The 17660-nt window shown below is 37.7% G+C and overlaps 1 pseudogene; it reads left to right on the top strand.

The window, feature by feature from the left end:
- The first annotated feature begins 9117 nt into the window (after positions 1–9117).
- Positions 9118–10116, top strand: LOC146004139 (histone-lysine N-methyltransferase SETMAR pseudogene; annotated as a pseudogene).
- Positions 10117–17660: the final 7544 nt, after the last annotated feature.

Here is a 17660-nt window from a genome sequence, read left to right on the forward strand (position 1 = left end):
ACAAAAAATGGCATGTTTCTCTTTCAGTTTCATTTAATTTATTATTGTCATTGCTTATACAGAATTTAGGTAAGATTTTATGTTCCTAATGATATTAGTTATTGAATTGTAAGGAAACAATTTCAAAAGAGTGTATTTCCTTCCAGATATTAAAGCATTTTCTTTGAAAATCCGTGTGTACGAATAAGAATGTTACATACTGTATACTGACATTGATCCCACGCGCATAAAAGGGCTCGGGTACCATTTTCTACACCCTCGATTTTTCCCACATTTCAAATATTCTCGTTACAAAAATTAGTTCTTCATAATAAACGATGTTTCTAAATAGCGCGGAAAGTAATTTTTTAGATCTACGTGCTACGAAACTTACGTTTTTTATGAAATTAAAATTCCTTGCGTAACGTCAAAAAGTTTTTTCACAACTTTATCATGGCGAATGATACATTCATGTCACAGGCGCAAGACTGAAGATTTCGGATCATCGATTTATGTCACAGGCGCACGTCTGATTTTTTGTCTTCTTCTTATTATGATTGACTTGTGCAATAGGAACATTTGCGATTGCGATATGTTCTTTGTGTGAAATATTGGCGGATTGGACATTTCAGACATTCCATTTCATTTATGCGACTTAAGAAATTGGAAATAATATATTTTTTTTTGGTAACTGCATGCCGTATAGGGAAGGGTTGTTTTTTCTAAATGACTTGAGGGATGGGATAATTTGCGACTTCTAATTTTTATGATGGGAAGGGAGTGGAGGTTGGTATTCTGTGGAAAAGGACAACAAGGACTTTCAACGTAGGGGTTACTTCATTTTGGACTTACAAATTGAACTTCGACCCACAATTCAATACCTTGCCTTGGTAAAAAGAGGTAAGTTACCTTCTTTGGTTTAATTTTAGCCTTCATTTTTTGTATCTTCATGTATCAATGCGGAAAACAGTGAGAAATAGTGTTGGGGGCAGGTGACTGCCAATTTCTAACATGCCTTTAAAAGAGACTCTATAGATACAGGCGGGGCCGCGGTAGCGGTAGGGGGCGGTAAGTCAATTACCCCAGGGGCGGAGGCCGGAACCGGTGGGAAATTTTGACTCAACAATTTCAAACGACAAAATCGCAACTTTATTTACAGTCGTAAATACTTCTTTCCGCGCTCCAATTTTTTTTATTCATAAATAGGATCACAAAACCTTCATAATGAAAAAAAAAATCAAAATTCGAGGGTGTAGAATAGGGTACCCGACCCCATAAAAATTCGTGCACGTAAATCCTATCCTACGAAATCCTGCGAGTGGTTTATCAACCTTGTTTGTTTAAGAATATAACAAGCCTACCTTAGCATGGCTTCATTGTGCACGAAGCCCACTTCCTCTTCCACTTTTGGGCTCTACCTGGTAAGAAAGACGACTGACCTTACAGCAACTTCCTTTCCATGCGTTCCGATTTCAGATTATCACAGTGAACAGTTCCTCACTGATATAATTACAGTTAAAACAACACAATTTACCAAGGAATATAGATACCATTTACAGAGTTCAAAACTATATCAATCCATGGTCTGGCTATTCCGTTCCCTGAATATCCCCCGCTTTGACGCACTTTTCGTAATTCGAAATTCGTTATACAAATTTCTTCCTCGTGCACTTTTAACTACAAAACTTAGAAGAGAGCACACAACAAAACATGATTTCACCATAAAACACATTAATCGTATTATGTACATCGAATTTATAAAATTACTTACATAAATCCCAACCAACGTGCAATGACGTCACACTTTAAATGTCTTTTTCAACAGCCAATGTTCCAGGGTGGCCAGGTCCTGCCTAAAGTTACAAATCGCTTGACTCGACGAAGGTACCAAGTTTACATGGGATAAAAATCATTATAATGAATGGCCCAAATACTTAATTATTGATATAAAACGAGAATGTTCCCAAAATTGAACAAAAAGACATCGGAGCCATCTATTAACAATTTTTTAAGATTCTTTAAACACGTCTTTTGCGATATTTCTTTACCTTTAATATTATACCTATGTTAATGACACAATTAACTCAATTTATGACTATGGTCCAGTGGTCAGAAGTAGCGAGCTACTTGTAGCGTTGCTACTGTAGCTAGCTACAAAATTTGTAGCTGTAGCTGTAGCGACGCTACATTTTGAAAATTGTAGTTGTAGCGGTAGCGAAGCTACAAAATTTCTGTAGTTCTAGCGAAAATTTCGCTACAGCTACATTTTTTCTCGGCATTTTGAGGTGAATTTTGAATGTGGCAACAGCGTCAGAAAAAATCGACAATAACCCTTAATTTTGCAGGAGGTTCATAAAGACAGTCTATTACATGGAGGTATAGATTATCTAGATTGTAGATTATAGATATCTGCGTAATTTATTTAATTAGTATCTGAAGAATTCAGATGTCCAGATAACTAACTGACATATATGAATATATTCCTGCTAACAGCTACGTTTTTTTAGCTGCATCGCTATTTTGGGGAGAAACATGCCTCGTTTGCTGCACCAATGGAAAAAAGTGCCTCGTTTGCGTCACCCCCGGAACAAATCCTGTGGATATTCATGGTGTAAGAGACATTAATTGTCATTAATTGCTGTGTAACACAGCTTGCAGTGCAAAAACGAGCAATGGAATTTCCACTGCACTGTCAAGGGAATAGTGCCAGCAATAAATGGCTCAGTACGTTAACAGCATTGATCATCGTCAGTATATAAGATCTCACCAGCAAGAAATTATTGTTACAAGAATCATAGAGTTTCTGGAATTACAATTATTTTCGCGATAGTATTTGTTCACAAATTTTAAAATTACAATACGTTTAGAACACTCAGGTTTACACGACAGTTTCCTCAATAATTTTATCATATTGCAAAAAGTATGTACAAGTTATTGACTTTCCTCCAGAAACGACAATTTTCTTTAGTTAATATACATAGTTTTCAAATTTATGTATTTCTCCTACTTTTGCGTCACTTTTCTGTAACTTTTGCTAATCATGACATCATTAACATCATCCTTCGCTGTTTCCTGCCTCTGGCTGGGTCGGCATAGAAGTCAAGCCTCTCCATTTTTTTTGGTATTTCACAACTCCTCTATTTCCAAGGTGTTCCAATCTTGTTTCCTAACACTCCACTATCTGCTCTTTCCACCGACATCTTGGTCTCCCCCTTGACCTTATTCCCACTCCTTGTGAATTGTAAGATATTACTGGTAGTCTTTCTGCATCCATCCTCTTCATGTGTCCGAACCATCTCATCTGTGCCTAATCTATCCTATCCTTAAGCTTCACCACACCCACTGTCTGTCGGATCTCCTCGTTCCTTATTCTATCCCTTCTAGTCTTCCCCAATATACTCCTTAAAAATTTCATCTCAACTGCCTGCATCTTTTCTTTGTCTCTCTATGTCATTGTCCAAGTATCTGCTCCATACGTAATTATTGGCACATAATAGTATGTGTTACATATTACCTTCGTGCATTTCATAGGTACATCCCTATTCCATATTAATCTTCGAACGCTTTGATATAGTCCACCATCATTCATTTGTCCTCTTCTGTTTACCTCCTCATCTATTCTTCCACTTCTCTCAACCATGACAATGAGGATAAATGGTTTATTTAATTATTCTCTTATCTATAGTCGCTTTCTGCCATTTTCGGCTAATTGTGAGAACGAGGAAGAATGATGAATGATGAGCAGTGTGGACAATGGAGGAGCAGGAGGATTTCATCCTCCCAACTTGGCGTCTTTCCTAGTTTTTGTTTTGAGTCCATTTTATGCATAGATAATCTGGATAGAATGGATCCTAACCATTATGTGCCTCTCCTGGGTATCGAACCTGGGGCCCTTTTGTAGTCAAAGGGCTCTAGGTACTTTTCATTCAAAATGCTGACTTCATATCAGTCTATAAAAAATGAAATATTTATTCTCAAGAAAAATATGTTGATGTGAACATAAATACGTAATCCTACCAAATTTTATTTGTGTATAGTTGTAATAATTATGTATTTTTGGTAACACCCTAATTGCAATATTCATATATCAAATTTGAATTGATATGAAACTTGCATAGGTATGGTATTCTCAAAAACTATAGTAAAAGTAAGTAACTGAAGTAACATTGCTATCAAAATTATCGAATGACTGGAATCATGATAATAAATAACAGAATCTATTTACCAGTAGTAGGGGATTTTTTTAATACCCATATCGTTGTTTTCATTTTTTTATGCAGAAGTAGCGCAAAAAGTAGCGAAGTAGCGAGTAGCAAACAGGAGTAGCGTAGCGAGCTACTTTTTGGTAAATGTAGCTACAGCTGTACCGAAGCTACATTTTGGAAGAGTAGCTGTAGTTGTAGCGAAGCTACTTTAAAAATGTAGCGTTTTGAAAAGTCTTCCCAACTGCCTAATTTTTACTGAAACGTGGTTGACAAAAAACGTTTGTGACAGTGAGCTGCCATTCGCAAGACATTTCACCATATATCGGAACGATCATGCGACTCGTGGTAGTGGCGTTATGATCTGTGTTAACTCAAAATGGCCAAGCAAAGTATGCCACGACTTAAAACGGAACTGTGAAATACTGTGGGTGGAAGTTTCAGTGACCGGTGCCAAGAAGCTTCTCCTTGGCTCTTACTATAGGCCACATAAAAACAGTCCTTTGTTCCTCCTCGAAGAATGCCGAGATTCTTTACTTGCGGCAGTTGCCCTGGGAGATGTTGCGCTTTTCGGCGACTTCAACCTCTCAATTGACTGGCAAGACCCTGTGAATGGAACAGCGAAGTGTACGAACGGCGCATGGTTTATTGAAACTTTCATCTGTGGTTTAAACCTGAAACAACATAATTTGTTCAACACCAGGAAGGACAGCAACCTGGATTATGTTCTGTCCACCCTAAACGATATTAATATCACGCCACGTAAGAACCTCCTGACCTCCGACCACGACAGTTTGGATGTTTCTATTCTCATCCCCCCATCCCCTAGAAGAGGTCATCGCCCCTCCATCCAGAACAAACGCTACCTGTGGAACCGAACGCCGTGGGAGGAGATAAGACTTTCCCTCGACTCCTTCCCCTGGGGCTTCTTGGAAGACGGGACCGTCGACGAGGCAGCTGACCTATTTACAGGTGTCATTCAAGCAGCAGTGACGGACCACGTGCCTACAGGGAAAATACCTTCTCGTAGATTTCCGTGTTGGTTCGACTCCGAAGTGAGGGATGTACTAGCCAACAAGAACGAGCATGGCAACTTTGGAAGGGCTTCCCAAGTGAACACACACACAATACCTTTGCCGCTCTGCGACGACACTCAAAGTATCTCCTTCGAAAAAAAATATAAGGAACATATAGACAATATCACTGCAACAATCCCGGAAAACCCAAAAAACTTTTTTAATCTAATAAACTCAAGGAAAAATAACAGTAGGATTCCAGCTGAAATTACGCATGATAGTGAAAGTGCGATAGGCGACCGAAGGGCAGAACTCTTCAACGCTTATTTTCATGGTAACTTCTGCCCCCCGTCTTCCCTTGCAGCGTTGCCAAACGTAAGACCAGTCCGTTCCTCCTCTCTAACAAAGCTTGTCACTACACCCGATGAGGTGAAGGATATATTGTCGTCTCTTTCAGTTCACCGTGCCCTAGGACCAGACGATATCAACACCATGTTCCTCAGGAAAACTGTGCAATCGCTGTGCTATCCCCTTTCCATTCTCTTGAACAGATGTTTTTCGGAAGGCATCTTTCCTCACGCTTGGAAACAAGCTAACATCGCACCGATTCACAAAAGTGGTAACAAAAATTTTGTTTCATCTTACAGACCAATCTCCTTACTCTCTCCTCTGTCCATCATCTGTGAAAAAATAATCAAAGACAGACTGTACAAATTTGTTTCTCCGTACTTAAGCTCTAAGCAACATGGTTTTCTTCCTGGTAGGTCCTGTCTTACAAACCTGTCTGTTTTACTCTCACATGCTATGAAATGCATTTCAAATAATTCACAATTAGATGTAATATACTTTGATCTGGCCAAAGCCTTTGATACTGTTAGTCATCGTCTTCTGATTCACAAATTATGCAATAGATTCAACATTCATGGCAAATTTCTCACCCTTCTCACAGATTACCTTAGCGATCGCCAACAACGTGTCGTTCTTCCAGGAACTGTTTCTAACTTTCTTCCTGTCCTCTCTGGAGTTCCACAGGGTAGTGTTCTAGGACCTCTCTTGTTCATATTATTCGTCGATGACCTTGCCGACCATCTCACAACTCCCTCTAGCAATTACCTTCTTTTCGCAGATGACTGTAAAATTTTCAGGGAAATCTCCACATCTGTTATAGTCATCTTACTCCATCGCTGGCAATAACATCAAAGCAGTGTCCTCCCACAAAGACCTAGGCATTGTTTTCGACCAAAAGCTCACATTTGAGGAACATATTTTATGCACCACAAAAAAAGGCCATGCGTCTCTTAGGTTTACTCTACTGTTTCACTGAAATTAGTAACATCTCAGCCCTCACTTTGTACTTCAAATCATTCATCTCCCCAATAATAGAATACTGCTCTCCCGTCTGGTCCATGGCATGACCCACTCGCCTCTCCAGAATCGATTCAGTCTTTCACTTCTTCCTAGCTATAGTCCGTCACAGGGTTCCCTCATTACGCAATTTTTCATCTCCGCATCTCTTATCTTTTCTAAACTTACAAACTGCTTATCAGCGACGTTTGCAGAATGATTTCAGTTACTTATACAAAATTGTGAATGGCAAAATCCGCTGCAACACACTCCTTGAGGAATTCCACTTTCGAGTACCTATGCGCACAACTCGCAATACAGGGTTATTTTATACAAAAAAACCTAGACTGGAAATTCAAAAAAGATTTCTCTTTTATAGACTTGCAGCACAATACAATGATCTCCCCTCAAATATTGATATATTTTCCTCCGAGTTTGCCTTTCGGTCTTCTATCAGAAGAAATGCTTGTAATTAATATCACATAGTGCCATCTCTTACTTATTTTTTGTTCATTTGCTATTCACTTTTATGTTGTTTTGTTACTCTTAATTATTTCTTATTTATTTTTTATTTATTTATTTTATTTTATTTTTTCTATTTTTTTATTTTTATGCTTATTATAATTATTGCTTTCTCATGGTTGACAATTTCAGTGTAAAATGGCCATCTGTGCTGTATCTGAAATTTTCTCAATAAATAAATAAACTTACACCGAAAATTATAAAACTTATTATGTAGTGAATAATACGAGATTATGTAATCTCAAAGCAAATTACTTGCTGAAAATTTTCTTTGACTGTGTGCCAATGCACGGGATGAAAATCCTTCCGTGTGGTCAGTGGCGTAGAAAGAGGTGGGGGAAGTGGGCCTCGCGCTTGAAGGGGCCTCGCGTCGTATGGGGTTGCCACGAAAATGTAATAAATAGAAGTAAGAAAAATAGATGGAAAAGGCTATTTTTGTGGACAATAAAATTAAAACATTCAATTTTTATTTGGCTTTATATTCTAGTTTAACGTTATAATTTGAGTGAATACGTCAAATCAGAGGCGTAAATACAAGCGGGGACCCGAAGTGTAGTAAAATTATTGTAGTATATCTCATATGAATCATTTAAGCAAAAATTGACGATAACTTGCTTGGACATTTTTATCCATTCATTCTTTTCTTGAATGAAACGCACTCTGGTATTTTCTTATTTATCTTGACATCTTTAAAAACGTACTATTACTACGTACATTTTTGTGAAACAGAGAATTCCAGCAGTGGGTTACCAGAATATAACAGGTGCGGCAGTGAAACGGGCGATTTGGCAACCCTGGAAATAGCAAGTTACGTAAGGAATCAGAAAACGGGAGTGGTGTCATCTGGACAACAAATCTTTGCCATTGACACTGATATCGGTGTTCAGTCGAAATGGCGTCGTGGACCGTGAACAACGCGGTTTTGCCGTAAAGGCGTTTTACAAAAACGCTGCGCGGCGACGTAGCTGTCGTTGTTTTTAAAAACGCCTTTACGGCAAAACCGCGTTGTTCACGGGTCCACGACGCCATTTCGACTGAACACTGATATCAGTGTCAATGGCAAAGGTTTGTTGTCCAGATGGCACCACTCCCGTTTTCTGATTCCTTACGTAACTTGCTATTTCCAGGGTTGCCAAATCGCCCGTTTCACTGCCGCACCTGTTACTTCTGCCAAGTGTGAATTTCAAAGTTTAATACTCGGTGGAGGCACATAGTGGTTCAAATCCAACACAAGGTCCAGTCCAAATTACCCTATCTATGGATAAGGAAGATTTAGAAACAAGAACTCAAATTTTCTTGGAAAAAAAAAAGTTTCAAATTGTGAAGTATATTTCGATATTTTCTGATATCTGACTCTTTGGTTTCTTTGTTGAATCTTGCAGTTTGTACTTGTCTGTACATCAACAGTTGTTGTTATTCTTAGATATATTTCTATCATCTTTCTATCACTTGAGTGTATGCGTGATTTGAAAAGTTGTTTATTGACATCTTTAAAGTTTCTGGAATTTCTGGTGTTCATTTACAATAGCAAAATATAATGAAAAATTTTACATGAGTTCAGAATTGGCATATCGTTACTTATTCCTTTTGATATCTCTAAAATTATCTCTAGGAACGTAGATATATAGCATGCTGCCCCGTATGTGGAATATGAACTGAATTTCTGTGAGTAAGCTTAAAAAAACCTTTCAAGGCATGAAATGTTAATAGCTAGCATCAATGCTAAACCAATCGGTCACGGATCTGACAAAAATATTAGAATGAACTTTGACATGCATGACCTACTTCCGAGATCGGTATTCTGACCTAAAAACAACACCAAAACCATTTGACTTGCACATACCTTTCTTTTGATATATTACATGATTATACCAGGTAACGAAGAAACTTCATGCGGTTTTACAACTGCCCGTAGTTTTCGTGGGGTAGTACGCATTTCAGCCAACAGGGAAACATGTATGTGTGATTGGTGGAAAGCTCATTCCTTGGCACGTCGGCTAACGTAGATAACAGGTCGCAGTCGATAGTTCGGGAGCAAGTATTCGCAGTGAACCATGGCTGTGTCGAATGCAGTAATCAGGGCGTGTTTACTGTATGAGTACAAGTTGGGCACAAAAGGAGCGGAAGCAGCAAGAAAAATATGTGCAGCGTTTGGAGAAGTTACAATTAGTGAACGGACAGCGCAAAAGTGGTTTCAGACCTTCTCGAGTGGCGATGAGACACTGGCAGACAAACCTCGATCGGGCAGACCGAAATCTCTCGATGTGGACCAACTGAAGGCAGCAATTGAAGAGGATTCACGTCAAACGTGTCACGAACTCGCTCAACGATTTGCGGTAAGTGCTGAAACAATTCGTGTGCACTTGCATGAGCTTGGCAAATCATGGAAACTGAGTAAGTGGGTCCCGCACGAGCTGACTGCTGCGAACCGTCTCCAACGACTGAACATTTGCGCTTCCTTGCTCACTAGGAACAACAACTGTCCAATTTTGGACCGCATTTTGACGTGTGATGAAAAGTGGGTAATGTACGATAACAAGAAATGCTCATACCATTGGCTATCGTCAAATGACACCATACCTTTAACTGCAAAACCTGCTCTTCATCAGCGGAAGGTGATGCTGTGTGTCTGGTGGACTACGGCTGGGATTGTGCATTATGAGTTCTTGGAAAGTGGTAAAACCATCAACAAAGAGGTGTACTCCGTGCAATTGCAAAGAGTGGCCGAACAGCTTGCAAAAAAACAACCTGCACTAGTGAATAGGAAGCGTGTTCTTTTGCACCAAGACAACGCTAAACCGCATACAGCAAAGATGACCCTGGGGGTGATTTCTTCTCTCGGCTGGGAACTTCTGCCACATCCAGCGTATTCACCCGACATCGCTCCATCAGACTACCATTTTTTTTGTCTATGGACAACCATATGTGCAATCGACATTTCCAAACTCGTGAGGAGGTTGAAAACGCGGTGGTGCAGTTTTTTGCGGCCCTACACAAAGACCTTTTCAAACATGGCATGTACAGGCTTGTACAAAGATGGGAGAAGGTTGTAGAAGCGGATGGTGGATATTTTGCAGAATAAATATAAGGTAAACACATTTGTTTTGGACCTTTTCTTCTTTGTACTAAAACCGCATGAACTTTCTTGGTTACCTGGTATTTGGTTATATGATTGACTTTGTGATTTGACCTTTTTGACCACCAACAATATGACCTTGAAATGAGCTTTAAGGTCAAAATTTTTAGTGGCATCCACCCTAGAATTTCTGTGTGACCTATGACTGAGGCAAAACTACGGGGTCTTTCGTGGCATAGGTGGCCGCGGAGCTGAGTCTAGCGCGCCGGAAAGTAAGATAGCATCTGCCGGCATTTGTACACACAGCTGTACGCTGACCTTGGCACAGGATACGTCAGTCCTTCAGAATCCAGGTAGCTGCTGTCCAGTTTGCACGTGTTTGTGATGTGATAAGGTATTAACAAACGTTTCAAATTGCTTTGTTTTAGTTTACGAATTACCGGTTCTTTTCTGCAATCTAATAATGATTGGCTACCCGTACAATTTAAAACAACACATTTTTATGTACGAGTCTTACGTCATTACAAATTATTGTAGGGAAGTTAGAGTGCGTTTTGCAGCAGAATTCCCAGATGTTCCTGTTTCACACAGAAACAGTTTTCGGATACTTGTGAACAAATTTAGGGAAACAGGGTCTGTTCTTGATAAGAAGCGAAGGGTAAAACGAGGTGTGTTTACTGAGGAGAAACTTGACGACGTTGGAGCACGATTGGAACATACTCCTCAAAAATCCCTTGCACAAGAAACATACATTTTCATTACGTCTGCGTGGCGAACTACCAAGCTTTTAAACCTGAAGCCATACATTAGAAGAATTGAAAGAACATATGAGAAGACAAACTGAAGCAATTTCGGAAGAGGACCTGACACGCGTTAGTGAAAATTTCCTTAAGATATACCGTAAATGTGTGGATACAGGAGGATATCATTTCCAACACCTCTTGAAACAACGTACGTGCTCATTTTAACGGTAACTGTCAATGTACGTAATTGTACGAAATTATTTCATTACATAGCTAGCGGCTCCAGTTACACTGATGTTGCATCCAGTGTGCCGGCAGACGCGATCTTACTTGCAGCAGCGCTAGTCGCCGCTCCACGGCCACCTAGGCTGCGAAAGGCACTGTATGGGAAATATTTTACCTAGAATGATATTACTTTGAGTCCATTAGCTAAGGTTGTTTACTTCTAACCTGTGCTCGAAGTGAGGGGGAATGGTTTCCCAACAGCTTTCAAAAGTTTCGCAATGTATCCCCCTATCCTCCATGTTAAACCATGGGAGCTTCCCCAGGCTAACCCCAAGGGTCGAACAAACATCCCACCGGGTAACATTTTCCACTTCAAGTGCTGCTTCTACTACGTCATCAGGGAACGCCTTAATTCAGGACTGTTGTATTTCAGAGGGTCAAAAAGTGTGCTTTTAAAAAGCAAGAATTCCGAACATGTATCAACGAATAGTACCATAATATAATGGTAGATGGCAGCAGGAAATACTAGCACAAATATATACAGGATGATTTTTCATTTTGCCTGAATTTATTTAAAACTAAAATCGGTAATTGTGCAGTGTAACATCAGAAATATATTGATTCCAGAATAAAATTGTCATCCAAAATATGATATGCAAGTTACACAAGAAAGAAGATATCACTATTAAATATAATAACTAAGAATTAGGATAAACACAATATTATTATACCAAATGCAAAGTTTTAAAATAGGGTTTCTGTATGTTTACATTGTTTGCAAAAATATTTGATTGTAAACGTAAACAAATATTACAAAACGCAAATACATTACAACAAATTAAATATAATTAAATTAATGATATAACGTAACACTAAATATTATTTACAGAAATTAACATAAATCATTGTTACATTACCTTCGTATTTAAGAATAATATAAAATCGTTATACAAAGTCATTAGTTATAATCGAACTCTTCATAATTATTGTAAGATGTTCTTTAAAAAAAATTACCTTGCAAAATTAGTTTCAGAAGTTTTTACACAAAATTTCTTACATTATACAAATATCAAGGAAAAATATTTATGCAAGATTTATTATGTATCAAAGTTCTGAACAGGTTACAAATATATTTTATATATAATTCTCATACAGGCCAGGAATAATTTATTAAATTGTAATCAAATTGGTATTATTGCATCCTATATTGGCATTGATTCAAATTGGATGGAGTTAGTCTCTTCTTGATTCGTTTATTTTTAGGAATTTTTCATCGCATGTTTCTGGTAGTGCTATTTTCCACACAAAGGCATGCTTTAGGCTGAACGGATTTTCATCCTCCATTTCTTATAAAACACGTTCTTACGTAGGCTGGGAGAATTTTCTTTCTCAATTCCTTTTAAAATACGTTCTTAAGTAAGCTGGCAGAATTTTCTTCCTCCATTCGTTTTAAAATACGTTCTTAGATAGGCTGGACGGGTTTTCTCCCTTCGCTTTAAAGTACGTTCTTAGGTAGGTTGCAGGTATATACTTTCTCTCTTCTTCTTCTTCGTCTTCCTGTTGTTTCAGAGAATATTTATTGAGAAAACAAGACTAAAAAGCAGAAGACTGTTTCATAAATTACAACATATGTACACTTTAGAACACGGAATTTTAATGTTCGATTCCTCTGTAAAACAACTTTCGTCCAGAAATGGAGGGTAATTTTTTAAGAGTATTTTCTCCGAAGATGTGATTAATTCTGGGAATCCGAGGAAAACATTTCGAGCATCTTTTGTGTCAATACGTGGTTTCTTTACTTGTAATCGTGTAATTCGGGCGGCACAATAACCAAACTGAGGCATTATATGTGTGGCGGAACGTTCATACACTACTAAGTCACATGATATATTGCCTCTGCTGCAACGAAATCATATGATTACAAAAGTCGATGCTTTGCTTCACTATCCTTGCCTACTACGTGACTTCTTTAACATACTTTATGACGAAATCTTTTTGATCGAACACAGAAACTGTGCTACCATTTCGGATGATATTCGAAAAATGTCCTCTGTCTGTTTACCAAAACTTCTTACATAAAATATAATCCACTGGTATGTTAGTGACTTGTACATAAGAATTCATCAACTTCAACATGAAATAGCACTTTTTATCAATTGGAACACAGAAGGAGGGTAAGAATAACAAATGTTCATAAAAAAAATACAATATATTTGATGCATACAAAATTCTGGAAGAGATTAATAAAATAAAAAAAAGAAGTGATGCTCCTGATGCTGTAGGCTAACATTCACTCTTATGAAATACAGGGTTAGTGAAAATTATGTTAACAATTAAATGGGAGAAACCAATCCATTAGTGATAACATAATTTTTACTAGCCCGGTATATCTACATGATCTAACATATTTGAATTATCGTGATTACTAGAGCCCGGATTTTTATGTAATATCAAAGTACAAAATATGTACATAAATATGTAACAATAATTGATAAATATGTATCAAAAGGATATGTAGCTAAATATGTAGTACCACAGAATATGTAATATTAATAATAATCGAGTATCCAAGTAATTTCAATAATTCTGAAATATTTATTTTATTTGAACATATTCAACGTAATTTTAAAGACATAGGTTGTTCAAATTAAAATTTGTATCAAATTTATAAACTCAAGAAAGCACAGCAACGTGTATATATTTAAGAAACCAATTTTGTCAACTATTAATTACTTTTCATATCGCAAATTTTTTTAGAATATATAAATATTTACGAGAACTCTTCCCCAGATAGCACGTAAGTTAATTGCAAGTTAAATCGAATCTCGATCTAACTTGCAGTTAACTTACCGTAACTTTCGAAACAAATTGTAAAAAAAAGCGTCTACAGAAAGAACAATCGAATGAAAATACATAGCTACTTTTGTACTTTTTTGTACAAGGGAACATATTGTGTAACTCGCTACGTACAGGAAAGTAGCTTTTTTTTGTCAACCGATGCCAAGTTTCTAGGTGCTTTGCCTAAATCTAAAAGCAAAACGAAAATATGCAACCAGAAATGGGAAAGGAGAGAAACTCCAGCATCTTTCGATAAGTAACAGTTCCAGTAATTTGTTTTTCTGTCTTCAGCCTGTCTTTCGACTTGGCAGTCAATTGTAGGTGACCGTAAGCACTATGCATCTCATTGATTACAAAATATGACATCGCATACATACAAATTATCTTCATCATGTTTCAGAGATCGAGGATATAGGAAAAAGGATCAAGATAGGAAACATTGCCGAAATATGTTGTTTTATGTAAACTAAGTTAGCAAATATGTAAAATATGTAGCCTAATATCCTGGCAAATATGTAAAAATATGTAACATAAAACTTATGCAAGATGATGTCAGTTACATCATTCATTGACATTTTCGTGTTCAAGGTATGTATCTAGGAAGGAATAGAATATGTAATTACATACAAATCGTAGCTCTAGTCATTACAGGATATAGAAATGTGCAAGAGGTTATTATACTATGTATATTACATTCTACGTCTATTTATGTGTTCTTATAACACAATAAGTATTTTCTTCTTCTTCATTCTAGGTTTTATTGATGATGAAGACATTGTCCAAACTCTGAATCAGAACAATGTGAGTGAAGTAACAAACTCATCACATGATGAAGAATGCATTCGATTGAAACAATTAAGAGTACCAATGTTCAAGGACTTTCTTCAACTAGTGATAATAAAAAGTTGCTGTACAGAAGATGTTTGTTGACTGAACTCCTAGCAATACCAGTTAACTCTCATCCGATATAGCCTACATTTCGTAAATGGTTTGACATCACATCACAACCATTCTCTAAAGATATACTTGATCCTTCCTGCTATGATTCAAAAAAAAAGGAAAGGAGGTAAGTTAACAAACTGCAGTTTGGTATGACCATTTTGGAAATTCTCGACGGCTAAGTGGTAAGTGCTCAGCGCATGGAGTCAACATCATATTTCAAACTCTCGAGACCAGTGTCCGATATTATTTTTCAAGTATAACATCTCCCCAATTTTCACCAAAAAGTTTGGGGAAATTCGGGATCAACGAAATTATAGAACTGACACCTGAGTCATCTAGTTTTGGGCTGGAGCACTAGAGGCAATGGCACTAAACTTTACGCCACCTACATGTACAGTGAAGAAATGTAATTTTAAAATGGAGCAGTAGCTCAATATTGTAAGAATAAAAATTAATATAAATTAATACACAAATTTGATAATTTTAAGGGTTTGTATATTTTTTATACTAATTGAAACCTAAGGTACGTATGTGTACTCCATTTTTTGGTTAACCTAAAATGAAAATATTATCAATAATGATTTTTTTTTGTTTTCAGTTAACCACAATGAGGGGAAACCATAAATATGTTTTGTCACTGTAAACAAACGGCTCAAGAAGAAACAGCTCGCCACATATGATGGCCGTTGGCATAGAGAGAGAGATACTCTGCGGTAGACAGGCCAATCACGTTGCATTTTATGTTCGTTTAGTTTTAACAATGCCATTCCTTTTACTAATACTTAAGCATGCCTTCTTTCATGCCCCTCCCCCGCTAAATCCACCAATAACCCCTACAATTATTTTCATATACTTGGTAAATTGTGTCTCACATCATAATAACTGTTTTTAATGATAAGTGCTTGTAAGCTTGAAGTGGCTAAGAGAAACTAGTACTGGAGGCGAAGTAAATTATTTCCTTGAAAACCGACAATAATATTGTTGCATGGCTCGGCGATATTTAATGTAGCTTTTCCAACTTTCTCTCCTTTCCTCTTTTGGCGCCGCTTTCGCCTTGCCTGCGACTGATTGTGAGCAGCAGAAACAAAAATGTGTGAAATATGTGTTTTGGGAAAGTTAGGAAAGAGTACTCAGTTCGATTTTGCTAAATTTCTTTCTATAAAATAGTTTACATAGCCATTAACTTACCAGTGGAAGCGTCCAGAACCGCCTTCTCGTATTGTATCCACAATTTATGCTTCGTGAATACCAACATCACAAAGTAACATCGAAACAGAATTAGCCATTTTGGTCGGTCATAGTTACCATGGGCATACTGATTGTTGACATGAGTGTGCGTGCGAGGAAAAATCTTGCATTTTGTGCCTAGGACGTATTAATTTTTTTAATACGTCCTAGGCAGTTTTGGAACCCAATCACCGCCACTGGTCCTAGGAAATGAACTTTAGTAAAGTCTCCCACGCTCAAGCGTTTGCAATGGAATATAATTTTAATGTGACAATAATTGATGTAAAAATAAACATTCTGGAAGTTTTAGCCCACAAGATCTGTTTCATTTTCATATATCACTGTATGATAAGATAGACTAAAATACATTTTAAAATGGAGATGATGACTATGTTCAACTTAAGTTCCAATTTCACTGCATCTTTCACCTCACTGACCATTTTTGAAGGCCTACTAGCACACAAATTACGGTTATGCATCTGCTACTGTGCTTCGAGAGTATGCCGATCGTTGTGTCTGTTCGAGCGTTATTCGCTCAGCGAGGAAGCTCTCCGTGCGCTCCTAGCGTCGTCCATGCGAACTAATTGGCGCTGAGTGCGCCTCACCACACCCCTCATGCATAGTACGAGAGGTTAACCAAAATTCCATGTGTTGATGATGGCCTGATAAACTAAATTTCTGTGATGAAGACTGCAGTTCTCTTCTACTTGTGCAAACTTTTAAATGACGATCAGAGTAATACATGCATGCGTATTGTATATACGAGTCGTGCTTGGAAAGTAAGTACCTTTTATTAAATAAAACTAGATTTTTTTCATATATTGGCACATTCTTATAGTCGTGATTTGCTGCAAATGCTATCGGTACACGATTAAATGAACCTTGAACAACACATTGAATTCCGCGCTTCAAGCAAATTGTGTCACAACATACTCCTCCACGAATTCAAGGTTAGCCTTCAAACACTCTTATTTAGGAAAGATTTCAAAAAAGTATTTCAAGACTGCCTGCCGACCAATCAGAACACATGCTGTTGACAATGAAAGTGTAAGCACCCGGTTGCAAGTTCCGACAACAAATCGCAAAATATAATATGCTCGCTTTTGCGTCAACCAGGGACGTCGTTAGGGGGGGGCACGGGGGGGCACTGGCCCCCGCAAACGTCCACGTGGCCCCACTAAATGTTTCTGTATGTTACTGGAAATTTTAATTTGATGGCAAATATTGCAAAATTGTTCTTCAGTAAATTTTGCTTACAGTTTGAAACACTGCTCCCAAGTTTTCCGTGGCATGAACGCCAAAGCAAGCCTTGTCTTTCTAATACTCACTTTTATACTTTTGTTGCCTGTCGAAAACAAATGCAATGCAGGAGCTGCCGCTAATGATTTTATAGCCCATCCCGTTAAGGGAACTCGGAGGTCTTTTGAAAATGCACTTGCCAGGTCAAAATTCGGGCCGATTGACTAGTAAGCGGTAACAGATGTCCGTCAGGATAGAAATCACTCTTTCCGGAGCTTCTTGGAAAAATTTTTCATTCCTGTCTCAG

This window comes from Lepisma saccharinum, chromosome 21 (genome assembly GCF_977018435.1).
Source record: "Lepisma saccharinum chromosome 21, izLepSacc3.1, whole genome shotgun sequence".
NCBI classification, from domain to species: Eukaryota; Metazoa; Arthropoda; class Insecta; order Zygentoma; family Lepismatidae; genus Lepisma; species Lepisma saccharinum.